This window comes from Cannabis sativa, chromosome 3, assembly GCF_029168945.1.
Source record: "Cannabis sativa cultivar Pink pepper isolate KNU-18-1 chromosome 3, ASM2916894v1, whole genome shotgun sequence".
In the NCBI taxonomy this organism is placed as follows: Eukaryota; Viridiplantae; Streptophyta; class Magnoliopsida; order Rosales; family Cannabaceae; genus Cannabis; species Cannabis sativa.
The window spans coordinates 70,286,530-70,301,213 of record NC_083603.1 but is presented as its reverse complement, the minus strand read 5'-3'; positions in this window follow the sequence as shown (position 1 = coordinate 70,301,213).

Below are 14,684 nucleotides of genomic sequence, written 5' to 3'. Positions count from 1 at the left end.
AGATCACCCTAATGGTGACGACCATATTTGACTTGCAAATTGCGAAACAATGGTAGTAGCTCATAAGATAGAATAGCCTTGACTCTCGCCTAAACGGGACAACGCTGGATTCCAATCTTGATCAAATAAAAGGTTGCTAGAATGTTTAACATTTTAGATGAGCTGACAACTCTATTCAATGGATGGTAGCTTTGGCTCTCGCCTAAACGGGACACTGATATCAGTTTACTGAAAAACTTTGGAAATTATTTAGGATTGAATTTTTTAAGTATTTTCTCATATCATTCCTACTTGCTATGTGCTTATAATTTCTGAATTGATTTTGTGTTAAACCATTATTAATTTCTATTTGTTGATTTCTATTATTTTGTAGTATCCTGTATTATCAAAATGAATCCCATATTATCACTGTTAACTGAAAATAAGCTGAATGGATCTAACTTTACTAAGTGGAATGAGAACATTAATATTGCTCTCATAGGAGAAAGTGCCTTGTTTGTTTTAACTGAGCCATCACCTGAAGTGCCTGAGGACAATGCTTCCAAAGCTGTGAAAGAAAAGTATGAGCGGTGGCAGAAAGTAAATGACAAAGCTCTATACTTTATGCTTTCTAGCATGGTTGACACCCTCAAAACTCGGTTTTCTAAAACCGAGAAGGCTGCAGAAGTTATGACAAAGTTAAATGAGCTATTCGGTAAGGCATCACTTCAGTCACGCTTTGACGCGACTAAGAAGTACATTAATGCACGGATGGAACCTCATTAAAATGTGTGTGACCATGTTCTCCTCATGTCAAGTTATTTCCAAGAAGCCCAGGATCATGGTGCTGAAATGGACAGTGCTACTCAAGTAAGTCTTATCTTGAATAGCCTGACTCCAGCATTTCTACCATACACATCAAATTATGTCATGAATAAGAAGGAAATTGACTTTCATGAATTAGTCAATGACCTTCAAACTTATGAAAATTTGATTGGAGGAACCAAGAAGAAAGGGAGTAAACCTCATAATCCTGGGAATGGTAATGGGACGAACAAACCTGAAGCAAATGTTGCCTCTGCTTCAAAACCCAAATCGAAGAAGAAGTGGAAGAACACCAAGAAGCGAACAAAAGCCGTGAAGCATAAAAAGGCTGCTCCTTCTGGTGATGCTACACTTAAAGGAAAGTGTTTCTACTGCAATGAGAAAGGTCATTGGAAACCCCAGTGTCCTAAACTTCTTGCAAAGAAACAAGGTATTTCTATTTATAAACTTTAAGAGTTTTAGTGAATTATTATCCAAGTGGATTTATGATTTTGGACTAACTTTGTTTATTTGTTTTCTTCTTCTTATAGGCCAAGCTACTTGAACTCAATTGAGTTGGATCGGAAAGCTGGACTAAGGGTGAAATCGTCCAGATGAAGATGAAGCTCTTCAATTTATTTTTGAATTAATTGTTTTAGTTTAAAGACAATTTGGATTTCAAATTTTAGTTAGGGATATTTATCCCTGTTTTTCTCATATTGTTGCAATACTTTTTTTATTATTATTAATAAAGTTTCTTTATTTTCGAAATTCAACATTGCAATTTATGAGATTGAGCTTCATTTATTTTATCTTCATCAATTATTACCACATTATTTTATATGTTTGTATGTGTAAGTGTTTTTTTTATTATTGATGCAAATTCTATAATATTTACAACTCTTCATAGAGTTATATTAAATAAACACTAGAAACTATTTCTATGTTTATTAATAATTGTTAATTCTAATACAATTATTAAGAATTTGTTTAATAAAAGGATCTTTTGATCTGATAGGGGTGGAGAAAAGTTAAGAAAACTATGCAGTTCAACGATCTTTTATATCTAATGAACTCTGGATAGTATTCAACTCCACATAAATTCTATCACACTTAGAGAATCATGATCTTTACAACCTTTAGGGGTGGATCATAATCTCTATATACTTAGGGGTGGAGGTTATCCACAAGTACCCTATATGTATATTCTTAGGGGTGGAGTCTATTCCACAATTCCCTATGTGACACATATTTTCTTTAAACATGGAAGTAATATAATGAGTTAGCTATTATCAATGTAAATCCTTGATCTTGATTGTATGTTCCATTACGATTTTACTGTTGTAAGTAAAAGTTTGATACCTATAAAAGTTCTTTGATAAAGTTTCACACTACCTTAATTGAGTGGGAGAATTTTAAAATTCTATACCCATCTTCATCGGGTTGATACTTGTGATAGATACTTAAGAACACTACTGAAAAGCAAATCTAACCATTCACATGGATAGGAATAGCTTATCAGAATTATGAGAATAAGATAAAGAACTCTAGATCAGTCCATTCGAATGACTTGAACCTAGAATTCTTAATCCTCATAAAATTTTATGGTATCTTAATTTTGATTACTTTATCTCTGGCATGTATTTTTCACTTCAAATACTAATCTGCTATGTTGATGACTTAGTCTTAACTTAAAGCTTTAGACTAATACAAAAGTCACAACTAGGTAACTCTCCAAACAATCAGAGGTTAAAAGTATTATTTAACCAGACATCTGCTATTGAGTGGGAGCTATCTGAGATGTAATCAAATAGGTAACATTAGAAGATATTCAAGAAAGATTTATGAAAGTGATCTATATGTTAGATATTAAGAAACTGTGTATCAGTTATCCTTGTATCTCACCAACTCATTTTGAGATCTATGAGATGGTGCTTACTTTGGGGGTGGAGGAATTATTGTATAATAATTCAAGCTCTACCAGAGAAGAATTATAACTTTGTAAATTTCGAAAATACAAGAAAGTTATATCACTGAAGAAAAGTCTACACTGTATTATCTCAATTACATATTTTAAAATGTGAGAGATATGTCTTCTGTTAATTCAGATGTACTTTCAAAACAATAAAGATTTCAGTATCCCTTGATGAGTAGAGCATATAGTAAAGGATGTTTCATAAGTGTATTTATGAACTAGTTTCCAGAAGTTTGGGTGGATTCAAATATACTACACTTGATCTGAAGATCAAGACATCAGATTAACCTATTTGCACAGTTTGTTTTATATTAGTGCAAGTGGGAGTTTGTTGGGTTTTATGCCCTAAATAAAACTCTTTACAATTTGATTAGTTATCAATATAAGAAATTTGAAGTGATTGATGTTTGCATGAATTTTACATGCTAATGGTTTAATATGTTTATTACATTTACACACAGAATCAGTTAAATCCAGATCATATGTTTATTCACAATTACAGTATCGTCAACACAGTGGAATGTGATTGTGATCATATGAATCAAAAGGCTTGGTCCTTGTTTCATAAGTGTTATTGGATTTACACTAATGTGATAATCAGCAATGATGTGTACTTACACTTGGAGTAAGTGTTATGTTCTTTCCAGGACATTAGTAAAGTATACTAGTTTCGAATGTATGGAGTATACATTGGACTGGACCGATATTGCAACTAAGTTATGATATTACAAACTTACCGTTATATATATCTTTCCAAGTCAATATCAGTAGTTGATCTTAAGATTAAAAGAATCTAAATCCTGATATGCTTAGGCTCAACTCAGGAGTACTATTCATGTTCTTTGATTTATTAGTTAAGCCTACTTTTAGGTCAGGGTGATACGTATATTTTGGGAACATGATAGTATGATTGAGTGGGAGTGCTAAACATAAATATGGAATCTATAGCTTCTACTGGTGTATAGAAGTCAAGTGATGATTCCCTTCGATCTTAGCAAATAGAAGTAAATGGATGAGCTCTTGTTTAACTGACTAATTATTAGATCACTAAACACCATTTACAGGTAGCTAAGTGTTTTAAGGGGCAAAATACATTGAGGGGTGAGAACGGTAAAGAAATCCCATCTTGATGTAGATCATCTATATAGAGGATCTTTAAATCACAATAAGATTATAACAATGGTTAAATGAGATAGCGTATTGATATCGTGGAACATACAATATGCTCTATATAAGTCTGAGAGTGCAATTCTAAGTTTTAAGAGTGGATTCAACGAAGAATTAATAAGTAGGAATTTACTTGGTAAATTTGGTTCAATTATTGGAAGCTCAGCATATAGATCCATGGTCCCCATTCTAGTTGAGAACATTCTGCTTGTAAGACTCATTAATTGATTCGTGATTGATCAATTATAATTCTAAAGTTAGACTATGTCTAATTTATTAATTTTCACTAAGTAGGGGTGAAATTGTAAAGAGAAGAGTTTCTAGGTTTATTTATTTATTAATGGACTCTATATGTCTAATTAATAATTAAATTAAATGACAATATTATTTAATAATCTATTTTAGTTATTAAATAATTAGTTTTGGCTTTTAAAAGGTTAGAATTAGAAAATTGGTGTTTTTGAGAAAATAGAAATAAAATTTGATAAAACTGCAAAATCAAGTGGGGCCCATAACTACACCTTGGTCGGCCACTAATTGTGGAGTTTCAAATTGATTTTTTCATTATTTAAATGCCAAAATAATTCATAACCTAAACCTAGTACTTGCCTATAAATAGAAAGTGATAGCTCAGTCAAACACAAGTTTTTAATAACCTTTTCTGACAGAAATTTCTCTCTTCAGAAAATTGAGCCTTCCCCACTTTCTATACCTGGCCGAAATCATCTTTCTCTTCTCTCTTCATCAATTTCGTGACCCTAGTGAAAGAGTAAGTGCCCACACACAGCAAGCAGTAACTCAATCATAGATTGGAGGACTGTGAAGGATCAAACTTGAAGAAGAAGGACATTCGGGCTCAGATCTTGATTATACTCTGCTACAGAAAGGATACAAGGGTTAGAGATCTGAGTGGAAGGAGACATTAATTCTGCTGCATCAATGTAAGGTTTTCTTAACTTTATATGTGTTTAATTTATCGTTTTAGAAAGTTCATATTTAGGGTGTTAAACAACATACTTGTGAGTAGATCTAAGATCCTGGTAAAATAAATTCCAACACCGTTTTGGACGTCCTTTATATTTTTGACTCGAGCTATATATATTAATATGTAAATGGAGTTGAAATTATGTGTATATGTGAAAGTGAATTCAGGAATTAACCATATTTGTAATGCTAGGATTACCTACGCTTGCTTAGGAACACCTAGGGATTTGGAATCTCAAAATACTTGGATTACCAGGTAAGACAGTAGTTAGCATGTAGAGTCAAGCACTATGGCGCTCATGTTGGATAGTATACTGTGTTTAAGTGAGAAATTGAGATTAGGGTTGTTTCTCTATGTTTAGTAATAATGTGGTCTAGGGTTATTACCCTAGGATATATGAGAATATGAAAGCAATAATGTGCAATAATATATAATATGGTTAATCAAATGAAAGCATGAATTAGGGTTATTACTCTAAAATAATATGTGTCGTGAATTAAGGTCATTACCTTAAGCGTTTATATTGTGAATTAGGGATATTTGTTGGGTTTTATGCCCTAAATAAAACTCATTTCAATATAATCAGATTTACTTATTAATATAGATGAGAAATAACATTTAATGTTGCATGGTTCACATGATTTATTTCATGATTATATGTACATAATGTATAAATTCATCTGAAACCCTTTTCACATACTTGATCCTGTTTATTGTGCCGTCAACACATTGGAAAGTAAACATGACTATGTGAATAAAGTTTTCCTAGATTTATCAGACATAGGGTTTTACTGATATGATAATCTACAACAGAGTTTACTTGCATTTGGAGAAATACAATGTTCTTTCCAGAGCATTGGTTAAAGTAAAGCTCAGGTTGGATTGATGGAGTATGCATCGGAAGGGACCGATATTGAACTTTGACTTAGATTTATTAAACTTACCGTAATGCCTATTCAAATCAATATCGCCTACTTGATCCTAGATCAAATGATCTTAATCCTGTTATGATTAGGTTCAATCTCAAGAGGCTATTCGTGTTCTTTGATTTGTTAGTTAAGCCTACTTTTAGGTCAGGGTGATACGAACATTTTGGGAACACGGTAGTGCAATTGAGTGGGAGCGCTATCATAAACATGGAATCTATAGCTTCTATTTGGCAAATAGTAAGCAAAGGATGATCTCCTTCGAGCTTGACCAAACGAACATAAATGGTGGAGTACTCATTTCACATAAGCTGAAATATCATTTATACGTGGTCAAGTGTTTTAAGGAATAAATACATTGTAGAGTGTAACGGTAATTTAATCCCTTTACAGTGTAGATCATTCATATAGAGGATCATTGATCACATTAGGATTATAACAATGGATAACTAATGATGTGTCTATATGGTGGAACATATAGAGCATTCTATATAACTGAGAGTGCAATTCTAAGTTCTATGCGTGGATTCAACGAAGAATTAATAAGTTAGTGAATTTTAGTGCTAAATTCTTGATCTACTTATTGAAAGCTCAGTTATATAGACCCATGCTCCCCCCACTAGTTGAGATAATATTGCTTGTAAGACTCATGTAATTGGTTTTGATTAATCAATTATAATTCTCAAATTAGACTATGTCTATTTGTGAATTTTTTCACTAAGTAAGGGCGAAATTGTAAAGAAAGAGTTTATAGGGGCATATTTGTTAATTATGATACTTTGTATGGTTCAATTAATAAATATGATAAATGACAATATTATTTAATAATTATTTATAGTTATTAAATAGTTAAGAATTGGCATTTAAATGATTGAATTAGGAAATTGACATTTTTGAGAAAATCAGATACAAAAGGTGGTAAAATTGCAAAATTGCAAAATCCAAGGCCCAATCCACTTATGTATGGCCGGTCACCTATATGTATATTTTAAGTTGATTTTTTCATTATTTTAATGCCATATAATTCAAATCTAACCCTAGTGGAATGCTATAAATAGATAGTGAAGGCTTCAGGAAAATTACACTTTTCTTCTGACTTTTTCTATTCAGAAAAACTGAGCCTTCTCTCTCCCTATCTTTAGCTGACCACTCTCTCTCTTCTTCTTCAATATTTCGAAATCCTTAGTGATTTGAGTAGTGCCCACACACATCAAGCAATACCTCAATCATAGTGAGGAAGATCGTGAAGAAAGATCATCAGCAAAGGAGTTTCAGCATCAAAGATTCAGAGAAAGAGATCCAGGTTCAGATATTGATAATGCTCTGCTACAGAAAGGAATCAAGGGCTAGATATCTGAACGGAAGGAGTCATTATATTCCGCTGCACCCAATGTAAGGTTTCTTAAACTTTATATGTGTTTAATTTATCGTTTTAGAAAGTTCATATTTAGGATGTTAATAAACATACTTGTGAGTAGATCTAAGATCCTGGTAAAATAATTTCCAACAATTTTGTAGTTATGTTGTTGTAAATTAGGGTTTCCACCCTAAAGATATATATGTATGGTGAATTAGAGTTATTACCCTAAATATGTGTTATTTTAAGCATGCTATGAAGTGTTGTATGAGTAAATGATTGGTTATGCAAGTTAGGCTTATTACCCTAAAACTTCATATATATAGGAGTATATTTTGAAGGTGTTGAATGTATGCATATATGTCAAGAGTTATGTGTATAAGACATAACTGATTTAGACCTAATAAACATCATCAGGATAAACCATTGTAAGACCTTATTGTATTGATTATGTATATATGAGTAGGGTTATGCGGGTAAGGTATAATCAAATTAGACTCGGTAACTATAACCGAGACAAACTCTAGTAAGGCCTTAAATATAAAATAGATGTGTGAGCGTAATATGTGGGTCTGTGCTATATAGACATTAATAGACGTGTGAGCGTAACACGTGGGTCTATGCAATATAGACATTCATTATACTGGCATCATTAATATGGAATAATGTGATACAAAGTGTAGTAGCATAGTATATATGCAGTGGCATACTGTATAAAGTGTAATTATTATTATAATTATTTTATTGTTATTTATATTAGTCTTGCTAGGTTTGGCTCACGGGTGCTCTACTGTGTAGGAAAGGGTAAATTAGTTTGTGATCAACCATGAGATCGAGGGCTTGACGGTGGATTGTATATGTTTAGGCCATACTAGACCATGCAGATTGGGTCTACCAGTTGATGTACTTTGAATTCTCGGGTTTTGCCGTTTAGGTTGGCATATAAAAGTAACTTGTAATGTTTTGTGAAATTTTTTACGGGATCCCAAAACATGAGTAATATTTTGGAATGATTTGTAAAATTTAAATAGTTATAAGTTATGTTTTCAATTCGTAAATAATTTAAAGTTTAAATACTGCTATTATTTCTAGTAATCCCAGTTTAGTGGGATTAGGTTAAGTTTATCAGGTTATCATAGCGTGCCTAATTTTTAGGGCATTACAATTCGGTATCAAAGCACCAAGGTTTTTAAACTTCCTGTAGACCGGCTGAACATGTACAATCATCATCAAACAAGATCGACTCGTGGTGCAGTAAGTGTTGAGACTAAATGCTTAACTACTAGTGTGATTATTTATTTACCGCTTTCCAATTTAGGCAGTATATGAGCATTTAGAATGAAATGTTATATGAAAATCATGATTAGTGATTAAAGAAATAGTTAGAATAAGTCAGGGTTAAGGCAATAAGTGTGTAAATGTGGATTTGGTACTTGACTCGCCGGGGTTGTTGAGTTTAGGGCTATTTGAGAGAAAATGGACCCTAATCAATCAACTAGACCATAGGACGAGCTTGTAGAGCCTGGTTATAACAAAACCAATCCACCAGCACTGCCTGTGCCTCTTCAGAATACGGGGGGATAATGCGGTGGTTAATGATGCTAATCCACCTGCCGACTGGCAGCAAATGTTTCTTGAAATGTGAAGCATCATATTTTGTTAGGAAGATGAATTACGTTGCTTTAGGCAACTGGTGTTGGGTTTTATGCCCTAAATAAAACTCTTTACAATGTGATTAGTTATCAATATACGAAATTTGAAGTGATTGATGTTTGCATGAATTTTACATGCTAATGGTTTAATATGTTTAATATGTTTATTACTATTACACACAAAATCAGTTAAATCCAGATCATATGTTTATTCACAATTACAGTATCGTCAACACAGTGGAATGTGATTGTGATCATATGAATCAAAAGTCTTGGTCCCTGTTTCATCAGTGTTATTGGATTTACACTAATGTGATAATCAGCGATGATGTGTACTTACACTTGGAGTAAGTGTTATGTTCTTTCCAGGACATTAGTAAAGTATACTAGTTTCGAATGTATGGAGTATACATTGGACTGGACCGATATTGCAACTAAGTTAAGATATTACAAACTTGCCGTTATACATATCTTTCCAAGTCAATATCAGTAGTTGATCTTAAGATTAAAAGAATCTAAATCCTGATATGCTTAGGCTCAACTCAGGAGTGCTATTCATGTTCTTTGATTTATTAGTTAAGCCTACTTTTGGGTAAGGGTGATACGTATATTTTGGGAACATGATAGTATGATTGAGTGGGAGTGCTGAACATAAATATGGAATCTATAGCTTCTACTGGTGTATAGAAGTCAAGTGATGATTCCCTTCGAGCTTAGCAAATAGAAGTAAATGGACGAGCTCTTGTTTAACTGACTAATTATTAGATCACTAAACACCATTTACAGGTAGCTAAGTGTTTTACGGGGCAAAATACATTGAGGGGTGAGGACGGTAAAGAAATTCCATCTCGATGTAGATCATCTATATAGAGGATCTTTAAATCACAATAAGATTATAACAATGGTTAAATGAGATAGCATATTGATATCGTGGAACATATAATATGCTCTATATAAGTCTGAGAGTGCAATTCTAAGTTCTAAGAGTGGATTCAACGAAGAATTAATAAGTAGGAATTTACTTGGTAAATTTGGTTCACTAATTGGAAGCTCAGCATATAGATCCATGGTCCCCATTCTAGTTGAGAACATTCTGCTTGTAAGACTCATTAATTGATTCGTGATTGATCAATTATAATTCTAAAGTTAGACTATGTCTAATTTTATGAATTTTCACTAAGCAGGGGTGAAATTGTAAAGAAAAGAATTTTTAGGTTTATTTATTTATTAATGGACTTTATATGTCTAATTAATAACTAAATTAAATGACAATATTATTTAATAATCTATTTTAGTTATTAAATAATTAGTTTTGGCATTTAAAAGGTTAGAATTGGAAAATTGGCGTTTTTGAGAAAATAGAGATAAAATTTGATAAAACTGCAAAATCAAGTGGGGCCCACTATAACACCATGGCCGGCCACTTATTAAGGGTTTTTCAAATTAATATTTTCATTATTTTAATGCCAAATAATTCTTAACCTAAACCTAGTAGTAACCTATAAATAGAAAGTGATGGCTCAGTCACAACACAAGCTTTCACAAGTTTTCACAACCTTTTCTGACAGAAATTTCTCTCTTCAGAAAAACTGAGCCTTCCCCACTTTCTATACCTGGCCGAAACCTCTTCTCTTCTTTTCCCTTCATCAATTTCAAACCCTAGTGAAAGAGTAAGTGCCCACACACAGCAAGCAGTAACTCAATCATAGATTGGAAGACTGTGAAGGATCAAACTTGAAGAAGAAGGACATTCGGGCTCAGATCTTGATTATACTCTGCTACAGAAAGGATACAAGGGTTAGAGATCTGAGTGGAAGGAGACATTAATTCCGCTGCATCAATGTAAGGTTTTCTTAACTTTATATGTGTTTAATTTATCGTATTAGAAAGTTCATATTTAGGGTGTTTAAACAACATACTTGTGAGTAGATCTAAGATCCTGGTAAAATAAATTCAAACAACTGGCACCAACACCTCTAGCAGAAAATGTGTCACTACCAACTCCTATTCCAGTGGTGAGTAACTCAGGATTTATTCTGCCACACCGAGATTTGGTGTTTGAGCATTTTGTCAAGCTGCAACCTCCAACGTTTTGTTGGGTTTTATGCCCTAAATAAAACTCATTTCAATATAATCATATTTACTTATTAATATAGATCAGAAATAACATTTAATGTTGCATGGTTCACATGATTTATTTCATGATTATATGTACATAATGTATGAATTCATCTGAAACCCTTTTCACATACTTGATCCTGTTTATTGTGCTGTCAACACATGGGAAAGTAAACATGACTATGCGAATAAAGTTTCTTAGATTTATCAGACATAGGGTTTTACTGATATGATAATCTACAACAGAGTTTACTTGCATTTGGAGAAATACAATGTTCTTTCCAGAGCATTGGTTAAAGTAAAGCTCAGGTTGGATTGATGGAGTATGCATCGGAAGGGACCGATATTGAACTTTGACTTAGATTTATTAAACTTACCGTAATGCCTATTCAAATCAATATTGCCTACTTGATCCTAGATCAAATGATCTTAATCCTGTTATGATTAGGTTCAATCTCAAGAGGCTATTCGTGTTCTTTGATTTGTTAGTTAAGCCTACTTTTAGGTCAGGGTGATACGTACATTTTGGGAACACGGTAGTGCAATTGAGTGGGAGCGCTAACATAAACATGGAATATATAGCTTCTTTCTGGCGAATAGTAAGTAAAGGATGATCTCCTTCGAGCTTGAACAAACGAAAAATAAATGGTGGAGATCTCATTTCACATAAACTGAAATATCATTTATACGGGGTTAAGTGTTTTAAGGATTAAATACATTGTAGGGTGTAACGGTAATCTAATCCCTTTACAGTGTAGTGTTGGAAATTATTTTACCAGGATCTTAGATCTACTCACAAGTATGTTGATTAACATCCTAAATATGAACTTTCTAAAACGATGAAATAAACACATATAAAGTTTAGGAAACCTTACATTGGGTGCAGCGGAACATAATGACTCCTTTCGTTTAGATATCTAGCCCTTGATTCCTTTCTGTAGCAGAGCATTATAAATATCTGAACCTGGATCTCTTTCTCTGAATCTTTGATGCTGAAAGTCTTTCTTCACGATCTTCCTCACTATGATTAAGGTATCACTTGCTGTGTGTGGGCACTACTCACACTAAGAATTTCGAAATTTCAATGAGGAAGAGAGAGAGAGAGTGGGTTCGGCCAAAGATAGGGAGAGAGAAGGCTCAGTTTTTTCTGAATGAAAAAGTAGAAAATTTAAGTGTGTAAATTTCCTGTAGCCTTCACTATCTATTTATAGCATTCCACTAGGGTTAGGTTTGAATTATTTCGCATTAAAATAATAAAAATATCAGTTTAAATTTCCTACAAAAGTGGCTGGCCCTATACTAGTGGATTTGGGCCTCACTTTTTGTAATTTTGCAGTTTTGCCTTTTCTGCATCTGATTTTCTCAAAAACGCCAATTTTCTAATTCAACCATTTAAATGCCAATTCTAACTATTTAATAACTATAAATAATTATTAAATAATATTGTCATTTATCATATTTATTAACTGAACCATACAAAGTATCATAATTAACAAATATGCCTCTAAAACTCTTTCTTTACAATTTTGCCCTTACTTAGTGAAAAATTCACAATTAGACATAGTCTAATTTGAGAATTATAATTGATTAATCAAAACCAATTACATGAGTCTTACAAGCAATATTATCTCAACTAGTGCGGGGACCATGGGTCTATATAACCGAGCTTCCAATAAGTAGATCAAGAATTTATTACTAAAATTCACTAACTTATTAATTCTTCGTTGAATCCACGCATAGAACTTAGAATTGCACTCTCAGTTATATAGAATGCTCTATATGTTCCACCATATAGACACATCATTAGTTATCCATTGTTATAATCCTAATTTGATCACTGATCCTCTATATGAATGATCTACACTGTAAAGGGATTAAATTACTGTTACACCCTACAATGTATTTATTCCTTAAAACACTTGACCCCGTATAAATGATATTTCAGCTTATGTGAAATGAGTACTCCACCATTTATGTTCGTTTGGTCAAGCTCGAAGGAGATCATCCTTTGCTTACTATTCGCCAGATAGAAGCTATAGATTTCATGTTTATGCTAGCGCTCCCACTCAATTGCACTACCGTGTTCCCAAAATGTACGTATCACCCTGACCTAAAAGTAGGCTTAACTAACAAATCAAAGAACACGAATAGCCTCTCGAGATTGAGCCTAATCATATCAGGATTAAGATCATTTGATCTAGGATCAACTAGGCGATATTGACTTGAATAGATATTACGGTAAGTTTAATAAATCTAAGTCAAAGTTCAATATCGGTCCCTTCCGATGCATACTCCATGCATCCAACGTGAGCTTTACTTTAACCAATGTTCTGGAAAGAACATAGCATTTCTCCAAATGCAAGTAAACTCTTGTTGTAGATTATCATATCAGTAAAACCCTGTGTCTGATAAATCTAGGAAACTTTATTCACATAGTCATGTTTACTTTCCAATGTGTTGACAGCACAATAAACAGGATCAAGTATGTGAAAAGGGTTTCAGACGAATTCATACATAATGTACATATAATCATGTGAACCATGCAACATTAAATGTTATTTCTGATCTATATTAATAAGTAAATCTGATTATATTGAAATGAGTTTTATTTAGGGCATAAAACCCAACATGTAGATCATTCATATAGAGGATCATTGATCAAATTAGGATTATAACAATGTATAACTAATGATGTGTCTATATGGTGGAACATATAGAGCATTCTATATACTGAGAGTGCAATTCTAAGTTCTATGCGTGGATTCAACGAAGAATTAATAAGTTAGTGAATTTTAGTAATAAATTCTTGATCTACTTATTGGAAGCTTGGTTATATAGACCCATGGTCCCCGCACTAGTTGAGATAATATTGCTTGTAAGACTCATATAATTGGTTTTGATTAATCAATTATAATTCTCAAATTAGACTAAGTCTATTTGTGATTTTTTCACTAAATAAGGGCGAAATTGTAAAGAAAGAGTTTTAGGGGCATATTTGTTAATTATGATACTTTGTATGGTTCAATTAATAAATATGATAAATGACAATATTATTTAATAATTATTTATAGGTTTGATGAAAAGTGAGAATATGCCCAGAAGACTTCTCAGAAAAAATTCTTGGAAATGGCCCAGGTTGACACTTTGGGCGCTGGGTCCCAATTCTAATCTCTTATTCCCCGAAATAACTCAAATCTTAATCGTTGATAAAATGGAGAATATGCCCAAACGACTTCATCTGAATTGCTGATGAAAGTGGCCCAAGTTGACAAAGTGTCAACCTAGGCACATGGCCCAATGCCTAGGTCAAACTAGGCGCTGGGTCCTTGTTTTATCCTCCATGTCGATCTGTATTTCACCCAAAATCACTTGTGTTTCTCATTTTGGATGAAGACGAAGAAAATACTCGTGATAGTTCTTCAATATTAGGGTTTGAAGTGCCCCAAGTTGGAAATATGTCAACTTGGGTGTTGGGTGCCTAGGGCACCTGATGCTTCGGTTTCTCAAAATTGAAAGTGCTCCAAGAACTTGAACACGATCTCACATGCCAGGAATGGCTCCAAGAACAATACTTTAATCATAGAACATAGAACACTTAGGCAAAGACTTGTTTTGATAAAATTATATCTTTATTGCTCTGAGTATTTGAAATGATGAATCAACTATTTTACAGTTAAGAGTTAGAGGTATTTATAGACTAAATACCTCTACTAACAAAATT